This window comes from Numida meleagris, chromosome 1, assembly GCF_002078875.1.
Source record: "Numida meleagris isolate 19003 breed g44 Domestic line chromosome 1, NumMel1.0, whole genome shotgun sequence".
Taxonomy (NCBI): Eukaryota; Metazoa; Chordata; class Aves; order Galliformes; family Numididae; genus Numida; species Numida meleagris.
In genome coordinates this window covers 63,307,762-63,324,824 of record NC_034409.1, presented here as the reverse complement: position 1 = coordinate 63,324,824, position 17,063 = coordinate 63,307,762, and the positions used below count along the sequence as shown (strand labels likewise).

At 45.3% G+C, this 17,063-nt stretch overlaps 1 long non-coding RNA gene across 1 annotated transcript; it reads left to right on the top strand.

Annotated features, from left to right (window-relative positions):
- Window positions 914-8,610, top strand: LOC110395775. The gene is made up of 3 exons (XR_002436624.1): window positions 914-3,407; window positions 4,217-5,832; window positions 8,328-8,610. It is a non-coding gene; the product is annotated as an uncharacterized LOC110395775 (long non-coding RNA).

The following is a 17,063-nucleotide window of genomic DNA, read 5'->3' as shown; positions in this document are numbered from 1 at the left end:
ATCCCCTAGAAACAGGGAGGCTGTAATCTGGGCTTTTGCACAGCCCTTACACTCTTAATGCAGAAATTACTCATGTGCCATAATATCTAATTTCTGCTGCAACACGGGGTGGAATTTGGAAAACAACAAATTATCTCACTCACCCACACTGTTTATGCTGCGCACACTAAACTTTTAAGGTTTTGATCCCTAAAGATGTGAAGGAACTTCACTGGAGGAAAAAAAGTAGGGGGGAGATGGGAAGCAGTGGCAGCAGCCTGACTGCCTATTGGCTAACATAGAATTTAGAGAAACAAAACAACGAAATGCCAAAAAGGAAAAGGTTTATGATCTACATGGCAAATTGATTATATGGGACTATTTAAATCATCTGAGAAATATTTATACATCCTCACAATAGACAATGTATAAAGTAGACACAAAGTAGACCCTCAAGAAAGCCAAAAAGACCAAGTGTCAGCCTGTAGGCAAAATGTAGTGCGAAGTCCATTGTTTTGGTTGTCAAATCTAATTACTCCCGTTTGCAGGGGAAAATAAATGCAAAGTTAACAATACTGATTTCTGTAGCTCTCCAATATTAGAAAGCATTTGTGAACAAGTTGAAGAGTACTTAGGGAAGCCTTCTTGGGTCAGGACAAACACAAGACTGCAGTTAAGCATATTGCTCTGGACCTCAGTTTTTCATGCCACTTACAAACCTGATGTTAATAGTTTTCAAGCAAGGAAAGAAAAACTGAAAAGGAAAAAGAAAAAAAAAACGCAAAGTAAAGTAGTGACATGTTTCAAAATCATCATTCCATCACAAATTTGAAAATAATCATTCTACCACTACCAGTAATAATGTCAATGTACACATTGAAGCACTTGTAATTTTTTTTATTTGTAATAAAGTAAAAATGATGCCTACATATCTTTCTCTACTCTTTTCTGGAAAAATTCTGCAGTAGTATGCACTACATATGAATATTTATTAGAGGAAAATAATGGTGATACCCATATTTGAATTTTAATCTGAGATTTTGGATATTATTAACTTCCCTGGCAGTATTAAGAGGAATAATTCCATTTTCTCGTACTGAAAAAACTGCAAATGAACAACAAGTAAATAGAACTGAATTGTCTTTTGTAAAGACCTGAGCGAGACTGAGGGTATGCAGGCTACATGTGAAAGCTTACAGAAAGCCAGACAGACTTAAAGTGTCGAGGACCTCTTTGCCTTGAGTTCTGCCCCAAGTTGCCCAACTCCAGGGACAGATCTGCGGGCCCTGCCTATGTGCCTGCAGCCCTATAATATGGTTCTGTTACAGTCTCAGAGGTGTTTTGATTTAGTTTCACATTGTTTGCTCTGCTGAGAAAAGTTTTGGCCTTAATGGCTGAAAGGAAAAAAGTCTTGAAAACTGAAACCAAACGAAGCCTGTGGCAAGAGCATTGGCCTCCATCTGCAGGGTTGTGACAAGAGACAGGAGTGCAGGAGAGAGGACTATGTGCAGTTCCCCCAGCTATTGGCAAATTCCCTTTGGAGAAGTACTGGGAGACCTCCTGCATGTGTCTGCAGCACTCTGTGGCTGAAGGGTGTCCCCATGCAATGAGGTTGTCCCTGTCCAAGCCGCTGCCGTCAGGTTCATTATGTGAAGCAATGTTGAGGATACAAGCTGGATTCCTCTTGAATAAAACAGACCCAGAAAATGTTCTCCAGAGTCACTCCTCAAGCATCCTGGCTGCAAATTGCTGATCAGAGTGTGTGGGTATCAAAAATTTCAGGACAACAGTAGAGAAAACATTAAGAAGCACCAATGGAGTTCTCCATGTGAACCTGGAGGCAATCGCTGCACTGTATTTGAACAATTTCTCTCAATTCTCCACTGACTTGAGCAAGTGAAACATACTCTATGTCTAAAATGCAGTGGCTGTCGCCACCGCACCTCCTCCCACCATGACATGGCAGTGACATGGCAGCTGCTACCTGTTGCCACTAGAACACGGCTGCTGTGTCTCTATCCCACAGTGACACAGCTTGCAAAGATGCACTTGCCTCTTTTTACAATTAATAACTAATTAATTAAATAAAAGCATATGACTCATCACTGTTCTGGGTGGGGGTAAGTTAGGGTAGGTAAGGCTGGATTAAGTTGTGAAGAAAAGCGCACAGTTTATTGCTGTGTGTTGCTGGAAAGTGTTTAGCAATTGCATTGTGGCTCTACGTCGCGTTGTCATTGTGCTCTCATTGCCTTTTTTGTCTTCTGTCTTCAAACATATTATTTATTTCTTCCCACCTGGTCAGTTTCATATCCAGTTCCCTCCCTCATCCCACTTCAGTAGTCTGATCAAAGGACATTGTGGTCCTGAGTGGCTGCCAGGTTACAGCACACCAAAGAGCCCACTGGCGCCCAACCTCTGCTCCTCTGAGTGTCCTTGTGTGCTGGAAAATGATCAGAATGTTCATAAACGTGGAGAAAGGTTGAGAGTAGCCACACTGCTGACCACGGGCACGGAGCATACGCTCTGCAGAGCAGAGGTGAGGGACAGCGCTCCTCAGGCCGAGAGGTGCTGCATTCCTTGCCCCCCACATAGCTCAGGCATGCCTGTTGGCCTCACAAACAGGCTGAATTGCTGCAGAACACCCAGCAGAGGCACGGTTCCATAGATGAAGACAAAACAGCAGCAGATGGGTACTAACGGAATGTTTCTAATACTGCCATCCCAACCCTGCCTTCAGCCCGCACCTGGGGGGCACTGCTGAGGCGAGCTGCGCTGGACAAAGCCCCTGAGACTGGCTGAGGGGCACGGAGAGTCCCGGATTCAGCTGAAGAGGGGCTAACACTCCACAACTGGGTGGGCTGGAGCCGCTGCCATGAAGGGTAGCAGTGGGCCAGGCCAGGCCAGGGCCGCCATTGGGTGGAGCTGTTTCGTACCCTGTGACCTCACACTGATGCCTTAATGCTGTGGGCGGAGGGCAGTTGGTGAGCAGTTGGGGCTGCTGGCCTGCAGAGTGAGCTGCTGGATAGCAGTTGGCACTGCTGATTAGCAGTTGGCACTGCTGGTTTGCAGTGAGAGCTGCTGGAAAGCAGTTGGAGCTGCTGGAAAGCAGTTGGATCTGCTGGATACCAGCTGACACAGCTGGTTTGCAGTTGGTGCTGCTGGTTAGCAGTTGGAGCTGCTGGATAGCAGTTGGAGCTGCCGTATGGCAGTTTGTGCTGCTGGTCTGCAAGTGTGAGCTGCTGGTTAGCAGTTGGCGCTGCTGGATAGCAGTTTGAGCTGCTGGATAGCAGTTGGCACGGCTGGCAACCAGTTAGCACTGTCGTATGGCAGTTTGAGCTGCTGGTTTGCAGCTGGCACTGCAGTTTAGTCTCTGTGTTGGTTCTGGCCTTGATCAGCAGTATCTATGGCTGTACATCACTTAGTGACTGGTGAGTAGTTGTGGTTTTGTCACCATTCTCCTCTGCCTCTGTGGTAAATAGCTCGTATCTCAGCCCGTGGGTTCTACCTCATTTCCAGTTCTCTCCCTCATCCCACCCAAGGCGACAGAGAAAAGGGCGGTGTGGTGCTGAGCAGCATAGAGCCACTGGGGCCCAGCCTCTGCTCCTCTGCCTGCCTGTGTATGCAGGAAAGTGGTCGCAATGCAAAAACAAGGTTCTTCTCGGGCCCGGTTGTTAGAGGCCGAGGTGGTACACACCTTTGTAAAGTCAGGTCGTTTCTTAAAATAGAAAATAACCCCTCCAGTAAAACCTTAAATTGCAAGGCACCATCATGTATTGCAGAAGTGTAGGGAACGGTTGAAGAGCAAGTACAAAACTTAGCATCATCCCTTCACTGGGATGAGGATTTTGAAGGAAGTGCCAAATATTTGTCCAAAGTTTTCTTCAGTGGTAACTCCAGGTGGACTCAGGGTCTCTTTCTTGCCCCTTTACGTAGGTCTAACCAATGCACTTCCCCCCAGCTCCCTCCCCTCTAAGAGCTGTATCAGAGTATGATTTTCCCCAGTGGATAAGTAATACGTCCAGCATTTGGGCCTCAAAAGGACCTTCATGGCCTCTGCTTCTCGCTTTATTTCTGTGTGTTAATGGAAACAAACACTAGAAACGGGCATGCATAGGGTTTGGTTCTCGGATGGGCGGCTGCCCTGAGCACTGCTCTGTTACTGTACTGCCTATTATGTGAAGGTAGGGACACAGCAGTGACACGGTAGATGCTCAAACAACACTTGCTATTGTGACAGGGCTGCTGCCTGCCGCCCGGCTCTTCCGGGCATCTACTACGCCGCCTAGCTCTTTTGGACATCTGCTACGCTGCTTGCCTCGTCTTGTAATCTACTATGCTGCCTGCCTTTTCCTGGCATCTACTACACCGCTTGGCTCTTCTTGGAAACTACTACGCAGACTGGCTCTTGGAATCTACCGTGCTGCCTGCCTCTTCTTTGGAATCTACTGTGCTGCCTGCCTCTTCTTTGGAATCTACTACGCTGCCTGCCTCTTTTTTGGAATATTCCACGCTGCCTGCCTCTTTTTTGGAATCTACTACTCTGCCTGCCTCTTCTTGGAATCTGCTACAACACCTGCCTCTACTTGGAATCTACTGCGCTACCTGTATCTTCTTTGGAATATACTACGCTGCCTGCAGCTTCTTTGGAATATACTATGCCGCCTGCAGCTTCTGTGGAATATACTACACCTCCTGCAGCTTCTGTGACATATACTACGCCACTTGTATCTTCTTTGGGATACTCTACGCTGCCTGCCTCTTCTTTTGCGTGTACTACACTGCCTGCGTCTTCTTTGGAACACACGACGGCATCTGCCTCTTTGGAGTATATTACGCCTCCTGCCTCTTCTTGGAATATGCTACACTACCAGCACCTTCTCGGAACATATGATGCCATTTGCCTCTTCTTGGACTACACTGTGCCGCCTGCCTCTTCTTGGACTATACTTCGCCGCCTGCCTCTTCTTGCAATATACTGTGCTGCCTGGCTCCTTCTGGACTATACTGTGCAACCTGCCTCTGTTATGGAATATGCTACGGCACCTGCCTCTTCTATGGAATATTCTGTGCCACCTGCCTCTGCTATGGAAGACACTACACAGCCTGATGGTTTTACGTAAAGTACTATGCCAGCTGCTTCTGCTATGGAATACGCTACGTTGCCTGCCTCGTTTACGGAATATACTATACCACCTGCCTCGTCTATGGAATATACCAAGCTGCGTGTCTCCTTTTGGAGTACACCTTGCTGCCAGGCTCTTTCTGGAATATACCACGCTGCGTGGCTCCATTTGGAACACAGCATGCCGCCTGACTATCTTTGGAACATACCATGCCAGCTGGCTGTCATTGGAGCGTAGCATGCAGGCTGGTTCTCTTTGGCATATACCATGCAGCCTGGCTCTCTTTGGAATATGCCACACCGACTGACTCGCTTTGGAATACACCGTACTTCCTGGCTCTCTTGGGAATAGAGTACGCCGCCTGGCTCTCCTTGAAATAGAGTACACCACCTGGCTCTTTCCATTAAATTTGCAATGTCTCTTTGTTTACATAACTGTACTGCATTTTCCTTGTTGTATCATAGAATGGCATGGTTTGGAATGGACCTCAAGAATCGTCAACTTCCAACTCCCCTGCCGCAGGGGATTAATGAGGCCATTTTGTCCATCCCCTTCTTCAAACCAGATCGTCTCAGTTGAGGGATGGTATGCAACCGCATGCCATTTACTTGCATTTCCTCTGCTGGACCTATCTGTGTACCAGCCATCCTCTGAAATTGGATATTTTCCCTTATGTGTGGGACTCTTCTGTGGTGGAGTGACGGAAACCTCCTGGGGTGCATCGCCAGTGGTATGTCACTGGGTCAAGTATTTTCTGCAATTGTTCCTTCAGTGGTGAAGAGGACAAATGGCTGCGTTGTCCGGGATAGGTGACTTAGCGTGCTGCTGTTTGGGTTTGGGTCGCCTCTGGCTTAGGAATACGAGCCACTTATTTCTCCCACTCCTGAACTGGCAGAATTGTTGTACCTCTTCTGTTTGTGCTGGTGGTTCTACCACCTGCAATGCAAAACAGTTAGCCAATAACTGCTTCTCAGTCATGCAGTAGCTCTCTTCTGCTCCATGCCCCAATTAGTTTTGCCAAAATCGATTACACCACACAGACACTAATACTTCTAATTCATAACCTGAACTCTCCAATATCAGTTAGAAGAGTCAGTCCCCATAGTGTGTCTATACACAATATATATTCCTGAACTGGGGCTATAGAAACATTATACTTCTTGGGGGGGGGGGGGGGGGGGGAGAAGGGGTTGGGGCCTAGGCACCCAACACCTAACTTCAACCGAGTTTAGGTTACTGGAATCATTTTCCCTCCAATCCCTCCTATAACAGTACACGTCCCTGGAAATCGTGATGGATTGTCATAAATTAGAGATGTTTTGGCTCCATTATCTAGTAGAGCCATGACCTGTTGTATATTCTTTTGGGACCACAGATTGTTACTTCACTGTATGGCCTCTGGTTCCCCCAAGTTGGCCCAAACCGTAGGAGGACCTTGGCCCTTATTTCATGTCATTAATGTATCTAGACACAGATCTTGCTCCAAAGAAGCCTTGGCAGCAGCCAGCTAGGCCACCTGGGGCGGATGCCTTCACATTGCACAATCCAAGACATCATTTAAATTCCACGGCTTGGTGAGGACTTGCTCTGTTCTTCTTACACCTTCCTTTCTCGTTGTGATGGGCTTAAAACATTAAGCTGCTGCCATAAATTTAATAATCCATGATTTGGTTGTCTCTCTCTCTTTTGGGAGCACACTGGCCAGCGAGATACTCTCACCAGCCATGATTGTGGAGCCCTTCAAACTAGTCTACGAGGTCGTGCCTCTCTAGTTTCTTAGGGCGCAGATTTTGCCTGGATCTTAGGCATTCTGCGTCCCGTAGGTCAGCTATTACCTGTGCTGCTTGTTGGACAGCTGCATCTCCAGCTACCAGAGGGTTCAAAATAGCTACAATGGTGCCATATTGATGAGAAATAATGTCTATTTGCACACATAAATCTGCCTAAAGCACTTGTAACTTTTACTTTGTAATAAAATAAGAATGATGCCTACATATCTTTCTCAGTTTCTTTCTAGAAAATCCTGCAGTAGTATGTTCACATGGATATTTATCAGAGGAAAATAATGTTATACCCATATTTAATTTTTAATCTGAGATCTTGGATATTATTAACTTTCCTGGCAGTATTAAGAGGAATAATTTCATAATTTAGTACTGAAAAGAACTGCAAATGTACCGCAAGTAAATAGAACTGAATTATCTTTTGCAAAGATCTGAGAAAGAACTGGGGGCATGCAGGCTGCATGTGAAAGCCTACAGAAAATCAAACATATTTACCATGAGGGAGACTGTCGATGCTACAGAGTGCAGAGATCTGGATCACTGCCATGCAAGTGCATTTCCTCCCACATGGAAGCTTCCCAAAACTCTTCCATGACCAGGCACTACCAATCTCTTTGTATGGCTTAGCCCTGGCAATCAGAGCTGTCAAGGCACTTACCTGGACCTAAGGTGCTCTCTCGGCTTTTTTTCCCAAAGTAAACATCTATAGAATACCTCCAAATTTTATAAGTGATGAAGTGCCCTAACAGTAAGGAAATCACAACAGCAAACGAACTGCACAACTGTTGAATTGAAGAAAGCGTTCATAGAATTTAACACAAGGCTCTTCTTTTCCATGGTTAAAGTACACATTTCTGGAGAAATATGACATATTCTTGGCTTTGAATTCATTGGAGCTCTGGTCATTTATGTCTAAAGAATTTCTTACCCTGGTCTTCAAGGTTTGGTGAAAATTTCCATTTTGGTGTTGGTAAAACTGGTATCTCATAGGTACCCCAGAGGCAGCTTCTTCAAGTAGAGATGTTGTTAAGCACAGAAAAATCCATTACATACTGCTAAATTTGTGTATTGTCCGCCTTACTCAAGAAGCCAAAACTACTCAAAACTTTTTAGATACACATGGCTCACATACCCAACTTTCATCACTGCTGACGAGCTGCTTCATATTGACATTGCTAGATCCATAAGCACAACATGGTGCAACAAAGACTGGTAGTAGTTCTGTCTCCATAAGAGCAGACATTTCCTGATAGAATATGTTGAGGGTTGCTTACCTTCATTTTTAAAGGAAGGCTGAAAAAAATAGAGCAATTCTAAAATACACCAAAGACTGGGAGTGTCAGCATGTATAATATTGAACTAATGATTATATATTAAAAGAACAAAAGAATAAAATAAAATAAGAAATAAAATTTTGCTGACTGCCACCATTGTCCTACAGGAAGCCCACCTAGAAACCAGTGGCAGGTGAGCACCCAGCGAGGTTACAGCCATGCTTTGGAAGCCATTGCCACACATTCTGCTCCTGTGGGTGAGTCCCTTCCTGCACTCATACATTCCGGCTCAAAGAAGCGTGTAGCTAAGTGCCCTGGCAGGACTGCCAAGCTGTGACTCATCTACAGCACTGGGGTGAAAGTGCCTTGATCTTCATCCACTGAAGAAAAGCCTGGAAGGCTTTTAGATGCCCATAAAATAAAGAGGTTTTATTAGAGAGTTTACAACAGTATTTATCTTTTTTTTTTCTACAGAGATAAGACCATTAGTTAAAACAGAAGCATAAAGATTTTATGAACTATTACTCCCTGCAAGCTCAGTAGCTTTCTGAGCTACATTAGACTGCCCCTTCATCCCTAGGAAATACTTTCCACCACACCCAAGGCCTTGTTAGCTGCAAGCCAGACCCCTTTTTTCCCTCCAAGCCCATTTTCTTGCAGTGTCCCCATCAAAGATATGCTATAGTGCAGTGTGCTGAGGTGTGGCCCATTTTAGCCCACTGCAGCTGGGCAGGCACCAAACCAACATCAGGGGCAAACCAGCTCCACCTGCCACCTCTCAACTCAGACTTTTGTTACAGCAAAATGAGAGATGCCCTAAACTACTCAATAAAATAAATTCCTATCTCCACCATAGTCAAGAGCTGACCTTCTATAGCTCTCTCTGAACACATACTAGAAAGAGCAGATGCTATTTTGCATGATAAGAAGGTAGAAAACTCTGTTCACCAGTTATTGTTTTCAAGATACTCTCCAGTCACCTGGTTGTACAGCTGTTTGCAGCAAGCCCCCAGTAAGCTCAGGAAAGAGCTCATTATTTATTAGAACTCCTATGCCAGAGGCATGGCAGGGGTGTAGCAGGAAATAGATTTTCTTCAAGTCCATGGCTGCTCCTCCCCAGGCTTGAGTTAGTATTAAGGAAGAGGATTTCTGGAAAGCTTTGGATAGTGTTTCTCACAGTATCCTACTGGATGAAATGTCCAGCATACAGCTAGACAAAACCATAATACAATGGGTAAGCAATTGGCTGATGAGTAAGTTTCAAAATGTTTTGGTAAATGGTTGTTGGCCAGTCACTAGTGAGGTTCAATGGGGCTTCATTTTAGGGTCAGTTCTCTTTAATGTTTCCATCACTGAATTGGACATAAAACTTTGTCGCGGTTTTGTGATTTTTTGTTGTCAGTATTCCACATCATAACATCATGTAAAGCACTGGGAGTTATAGAGTTAATGTCCTGGTTCCGTGGACTGATGTTTCTGGGTGCTTGGTTCTCGGAGGGGGAGGGGAGGAGCTGCATTTCCCCAGAGGACTTTGCGCTGAGAAGGGGAGATGAAGCTGGCTGGCAGACCTGGAGTCTCTCTCTTTGTTTACTGTGGAGAAGCACATGGTCCCCCTGCAGTTTATAGAGTAAGGCCTTGGTTTTGGACACTCTCTCTCTCATTTTGTTTGATTTGTTGGCCCCAATTCCAATCGTATTGTGTTGTATTGTGTTACTTTGCATTCCAATATCATATTTAGTAAATTAACGTTCCTCCTCAGATTGTTGTTGCTGTTTTGTTTTAGACTCGTCTACTATTTCCCTACCCTTCCCCTTTTCCCTTTTTTCCCAGGGCGTGGGTCCATGGGTCTCCTGCCTCATTAGTCACGGGACCAGTCCGGACCGGCCTGTAAACCACTGACACCCATTTTTTTTTTTCCTTCCCTTCTTTTCCGGGCCAGTGGGCCTGTGGGCCTACTGACCCTCTGTCATGGACACAGATAGATCTAGAGATAACTCCATGACAAACTTGAAGATACTAAATTTGCAGATTATGCTAAATTAGGAAGAGCATCCAAAGGAGGGCTATGAAGATGGTGAAGGGTCTGGAGGGCCCTCACAAGGAGAGCGGAGGGGCAGTGCTGAGCTCTGCTCTCTGGTGACAGCGACAGGGCCCGAGGGAACAGCACGGACCTGTGTCAGGGGAGCGGCAGCTGGGGGTTAGGGACAGGTTCTGCACCAGAGGGCAGTGAGCATGGAACAGTCTGCCCAGGGCAGCGGGCATGGCCCCAGGATGCCAGAGTTCAAGAAGCATCTGGACAGTGCTCTCAGACATAGGGCTTGGATTTTATGTGGTACATTGTGGAGCCAGAAGTTGGACTCCTTGGTCTTTGTGGGTCATTTCCAACTTGGGGTATTCTATAAGGCTACTCTAAGGCAGGACACACCTGTCCAAATATTAAACAAGCAGAAAGTAGAGAATTATATATCTGTGGTAACAGACTTATCTTAAGATACAAAAGTGCACAAAGAAGTATGATAAAATATATTAGTTCAGGACAGCAGCAAATTGAACTTTGTCCCACAGTCTGTGGGTGTCCTATGGGGATGAAAAGGGCTTAACAGCAATGAAAAGTTCACCCACTCACATTTTTCAATGAAAGCAAGTTTGTTGCAGGGAAATCCACATGCTGGATCATTTCTGTTCTGAAGGCCTGGGACCCAGGTAGTTCCTTATGGCCATCTCTCTCTCAAGCAAAGCTTCATCTGTGGCCTAATGTATGAACATGCTCCCAAGAGGCGTCCCTACACTTTGTTCACCCTGTAGATGTGAAACCAATGGCCCAGCCTCCTCCTCTTCCCAGGCTATCTTGGCATGTGCTTGCTGCAGGCAGCTCTCCATGAGTGTTGGCATTCAGATCAGGAAGGCATTTGTGAAGTGATTCCAAGTAATCACCACTACTACCCATGCTTCATCTCCTACTGCCATGGAGCTGCCTTGTCGTTGATAAATTGAATCCCTTCAACTGAAGTGAAACAAAAGGCTATCTGCAGCAGACTCCTACTATGTAGTACTTTTTCTTAGCATGGCCATAACATACGTTTGCATTAAATTGGCACCAACAAATAGTCAAAAGATTGTTCAGGCAAATAAATGTTAAGAAACACTGACAGCCTTGACAACTTCCACAGATCTCTAAACCTGATTAGCACATGGCCTTTCATGTGCTTGAAAAGACTTTGCTGCAGATCCCAAAGGGTAGGAAGAAATTTTGTTCGTGCCACCCATGTTGCAGGGTTAGTAAGAAAAGATAGTTGAAAAGGCAGAATAGCTGAAAAACAGGTATCATCCAAAAGCAAAACGGAGCGTGAACCAGCCAAGAGGCTTCAAGATCCACAGTGGCATGATACAGTTATGCTATTTTTTTCTGCCAGCAGGCACAAAGAAACCCACTGAGCTGGGGAGCATGGAAACACAGACTGCCTTGGCCTGGGAGCCCGTGCAATGGGACCAAAACCCAGAATCAGGTCTCCCAGAACCTACCAAACCAACAGGAAAGACGATTACCAAAAAGCCTCTTTTTTCTGCTAGGAAGCCAGGAAAGCTGGCAGATCTCCCAGTAACTGTTTCTTTCTGAAGAAACAGTGTCCTGAAAAGTCTCATCACAAAGTTCTCAGCCTGGAAAACAGTCATGGGCAGAGGAGCCTGACGTGATGTGGGGCGACAGGTCCATACCCACTCACGACCACACCTTTCTCCAGCACGGCTATGGCTAAAACCTCGGCACTTCTCTTTGCCTCTTCACTAGGAGGGGAGATTTACAACAGACTACTTGTTGTCAGTGTGGCAAAGGGCATTCATCATCTTTAAACAAGCACAAAACACAATCTTGCCAAACTGACAGCTAAGCAGCAGATATGCGTGACCACAGCAGCCGTTCTGCAGTAGAACAAACTAAAAACCAGGTAAACACCCAGTGAGGTGACGGCCACACTTTGAAAACCACAGTCATACTTACTATTCCTGTAGGCAAGTCCCCTCCTGCACCCACACGCTGCAGACTGAGTATTAACATGTCCCGGTGCCCTGGGAGGCCTGCCAGGGCTTAACAGGGCTGTGGTTCAGCTACATTGATTTGAGGTGAGTGTTTGGGACCAGAACGCGTCTTGGGTGAGGGGAGGATGAGGCAGCAGAGACGGATCAGCCTGGAGAAGAGGAAGCTCATGGTGAATCTCATCAATGTCTGTAAATACCTGAAGGGGAGGTGTAAAGAAGGCAGCGGCAGACTATTTTCATTGGTGACCTGTGACAGGACAAGAGGCCATGGGGAAAAATTGGAATACAGGAGGCTCTGTCTGAACATCTGTCATGGTTTTATGATTTTCGGTTATTGGTATTCCACATCATAACATCATGTAGTGTATGTACCTGGTTCTCAGAAGAGAAGGACTACTACATTCCCCAGGGGACTTTGCTCCTCTGTTACTGTTACTGTTTCCGGTCAGAGGGAAAGATAAAAACTCGCAGATCACAAGACCTTGTGCTCTTTTCGCCTGTCTCTCATCCTGGCAGCATCTCGCTCCCCAGCTGTCTTATCGTTGGCATTAGAGTAAGGCCTACTTTAATCTTGGATACTCTCTCTCATTGTATTGGATTTTATTAGCTTAAATTGTAATTATATTGTATTATAGTGTGTTGTTTTGCATTCCGATATCTTATTTAGTAAATTAGTTTATTTCTCCTCAGATTGTTGCTGCTGTTTTTGCTCTCAGACCCATCTCCCTACCCTTTTTTCCCTTTTCCCTTTCCTGGGGCGTGGGTCCGTGGGTCCCCCGCCCCATTTGTCACAGAACTGGGCCAAACGCCCATAAACCGTTGACAACATCAGGAAGCACTTCTGTGCTGTGCAGGTGGTGGAGCACCAGCACAGGTTGCCCAGAGAGAGTTTGGAGTCTTCCTCTTTGGAGATCTTCAAAAGTTGCACGGACATGGGCCTGGGTACTCTGCTCTCTGTGCCCCTGCTTGAGCAGGGTTTGGACCAGGTGGCCTCCAAAGATCCCTTCCAACCTCAATCATCCTGTGACTCTGTGGCTGTGCCACCATGCTGAGTTCTGCAAAGGTACCCACAAGGCTTTTAGACTCCCAGAAAATAACAAGTTTGGTTAAAATATTAATGGCGATGATTACCTTCTTACTATTATTTCATATTTGCCATTTCATTATTGTTGCAACAGATCCATTGCAAACAAGAAAGCTAGCTCACTCCATCCAGTATTTTGTCAAAGGCCAACCCTGAATGTCACTCTACAGGAGGGGCAGCTCAAAATCAAATGCAAGTGAGCATCCAGGGAGGAGACAACAATGCCTTGAAAGCCATGGCCCCACTTCACAAGGTTACAAGTGATTCACCTCCTGCATTCTCACACTCCAAATCACAAAATGACATGGCAGTTTGTTCCAGGAGAGCTGCCAGGTTTTCCAGGAAGCACAAACACAATGACTCAGCTAAAGGATTGAAGTAATTGGGTTTCATTCTTCAACCATATCGAGTGCAGCCAAAAAAAAAAATAAGTTGAAGGCTTTTCAATTCTCATAAAAGTAGGTTTTATAATGCTGCAGGTGATGACAGTTGTCTTTGTCCGTACAAATAAAGCAATCAAGTTAAACAGAACAGAAAAGCCTAAGCAGAAAAGCCTAGACATGTAACCACATCCTTCCAGCAAATCTTCCCAGCCAGACCCATGCTGTGGGCTCCTGAGCTGCCAAAACCTCTGCCTGCTCCACCGTCACCCCCAGAAATTTCACTCCAACCCCTTAAAGGCCTACCAACTGCAGGCCACACCTTGCTTCTCTCTAGAGGCAATGACCCTGCATGCCCTGCATCCAGGTAGCCACTGGGTGACCCAGACACTTCCCAGTTGGCACTGCCTTCTCATGGAAAGCCCCCAACATGCATAGAGTTAATCTCCTGCTAAACAAGCAGGAGGTGCCGTGAGAATTATTCCTGTACTCATATCTTAATGTATCCAGACTTATCTAAAGAGGAAAATGCACACACAGTTGTCACGTTAAGGGTATGAGTCTGATGCATGGCTAGTTAGGGAAGCTCTCCTGCTGAGCTGGAAGGTTCAGAAAGGACCGTCTTGCTTAATAAACTCCTTCTCAGAGAGCAGTCTAGGTGGGCTAAGTCCAGCCTTAGTCCCAGACTTGGTCAAAGATTTTTGTCTAAGGATCATGTGTATAATCACTTACCTTTACTGAAACAACATAAGGCTGTGAGGCCTCCACCTCATCCCAGGTGTCACTCAGTCACTGTAGCTGCTGGGCCTTATCTGAGCATTAAACTGCACACCTCCACATCTGTCAAGTGCTTTGGCCAGATAAGCAAGTTACTCAACTCCTGCCTTGGCTCAAGACCAGTGCAAGATAAGCATGCTAGTTAAATCATGTTCTTGTTCAAACCAAATTCAATTCTCCAATCTCAATCTCTCAATCTCTAGATTTCAACCTTTCGGCTTTTATAATTATAAGCATTAGAACAATTCAAATTACGGCATTTGGGTCTGAGTGGTAAATATTGAAGTTTGCATATTGTATATTGATCTGTATGGAGTCATACAGGAATCCAACAGTCCCATTCTACTGAATGCACCAGTCATTTCTTTGCATATAATACCAGTCACTGGGCTAAAATTTTGGTTTCTAAATTTTTATCAATACTGATAACACAATAACTCCAACCATAAATATTAATAGTCCTTGAGAATGCTCTAGCTCAGTGTAGATAAACCATCAACCCAGGTACGGGTTCTTAGCATTGGTATTCCTGTGAAGTACAAAGAGAAAATGCTTAGTCATAATATGACTGACAGATTTTAAGTTATAATTTGGGTCTCCTGTAGCCACTTCCAATGCAACAGTTTAATAATTCCACTCATTATTTTGCCTGTAAGATGTTACATCAGTGAACCATATCCCCATTAGGTCATTGTTTTACCTCAGAGTAGGTGCCTCCAGAATCGGAAACGGATTGCTTGACAGAGTTTGAAATAGCAAAGTGCAATCTATCTATATCTTTCTGCAATTTAGATACTCTACCTTCTGTAATAGGCATTATTTCATTGATGTCTTCCAAATGGACATACCATTTACAGTCTGTAGATTTCTGGGCAGTTCTTATTGGCAGTGCTGTAGCCTTGCAAACAGTATCTAGATGATGGATCCCCAAACGATTACACTGTCCTGACCTTATCTGTTCCACCTATTTCACCACTTACACTAGGAGCAGCAAGACACAGCTCCTGTTGCTGAGTATCACCTGAGGGCTTCTGACTCCCTTTTGATCTGTCTCCATAGAGTTGGTGTAAGAGGCTGTTTTCTCCAGAGGCGACAAAGCATTAGCAGTCCAAAAATACGCTGGCATCAACAGCCCCACCATAGGTAAGTCCATAGTCCATGGTCCATCACTGATAACCCACGCAGTGTGTCACAGAGTTCTGAACATATTATATCAGATGAGGTATCATTGCTAGCCGAATGAGACCAAGTGTCATGGATCGAGGTGGTAAGTAGTCAGGGGTCAATACCAAGCAAGAGGTCTATGGCAAGATAAGCAAAAGAAAACGGAACATTGTAGGAGCAGAGACTCCCTACTCTGATAAACACAAAGACCAAGTTCTGCAAGGTACAAGATGCCTAAGGTACAGCGTTGACACGGTATCGTGTTTATAGTACTTTCCATAGATGTCCACGGCTTTTTGTAGGAATCAACCATAAAACATTACTGAAGGTAAACATACAGGTAAAGGTACAAGGCAGTAAGACCAGCCTTTTGAACTAGATAGGTAGGTAAATATGCCCAAATGTAAGGAGAGAGGCTGTAGCAGAGGCTAGAGTAGAATGGGGCTGTGGCAAGGAAGGGAACTTATTGCCACAATTATCCAGTTCTCTACAGCAGCTTCTTGCGCTGCTGACCAGAGGGAGAACAATGCTCACACCTGCCTGGGGTCACAGAGCAAGGAAGGGGCCAGGCAAATGGATGCTGCCTTTTTAATTGCCCCAGGAGATGAATTCCTTTTTCAACTAAAATGCATGTCTGGTGTCTGAAATTTATGTCTGTTCTTGTCCTCTCTTGAACACAGAGTATTAAGAAAAAGTTGAAAGAACTTACGCTGAGAAGTAGTTGGACTCTGTGATTGTGCCAACACATGTTGAACAGAAACATGTGGGAAAGTGAAGGGAACATGTGGGAAAGAATTCAATCCATAATGCAGAATTATGGTGGGAAGTGTTTAGAGGACACAGCAAAAATGCATGCAATTTTATAGGTGATTAGAAAATCTGCCCTGAGAAAGAAGAAAAAATTATGGTTCAATTAGGATACTGAAAGCCCCTAGAGTACAAGAGGCAGGGGCCTCCTGTATGCCTAGAGAGATAAAATCCACTTGGTACAATGCTTTGATGCTTAACATGAAGTCTCTGAACCCATATTAACATCCATAAATAAATGACATCACTCTTGGAAGTGGTCAGCACACATAGCAGCTGTTGAAAGGCATTCAGATACCATAGTGACAAGCACAGTACAGGAAATAAAACTAGCTGGAGCCAGAAAAGTGAGGACCAAGGTGAACCCTTACTATTTCTCTTTTGGCAACCCTCTCATTGAATTTGATGGCCTGGGTTTCACCTCAGCCCCTTATGTGAAGCAACCCTTTACTGGATCTGTCTGACAGCCGTGTATCCTGGCCCTCCAAGACCTCTGCCTCTTGTACTGAGGTACAGCGGCTGTATGAGGCTCCCTGCAGCCTTCACACATCAGCACTCTGAGTGCGTGCTGACCCCACACCAGGTGGGCAGATCAGACTGAAGCACGCCTGTGGGCAAGCTGTGATCACAGCCCCATTTTTGCAGCCCCTGGCATC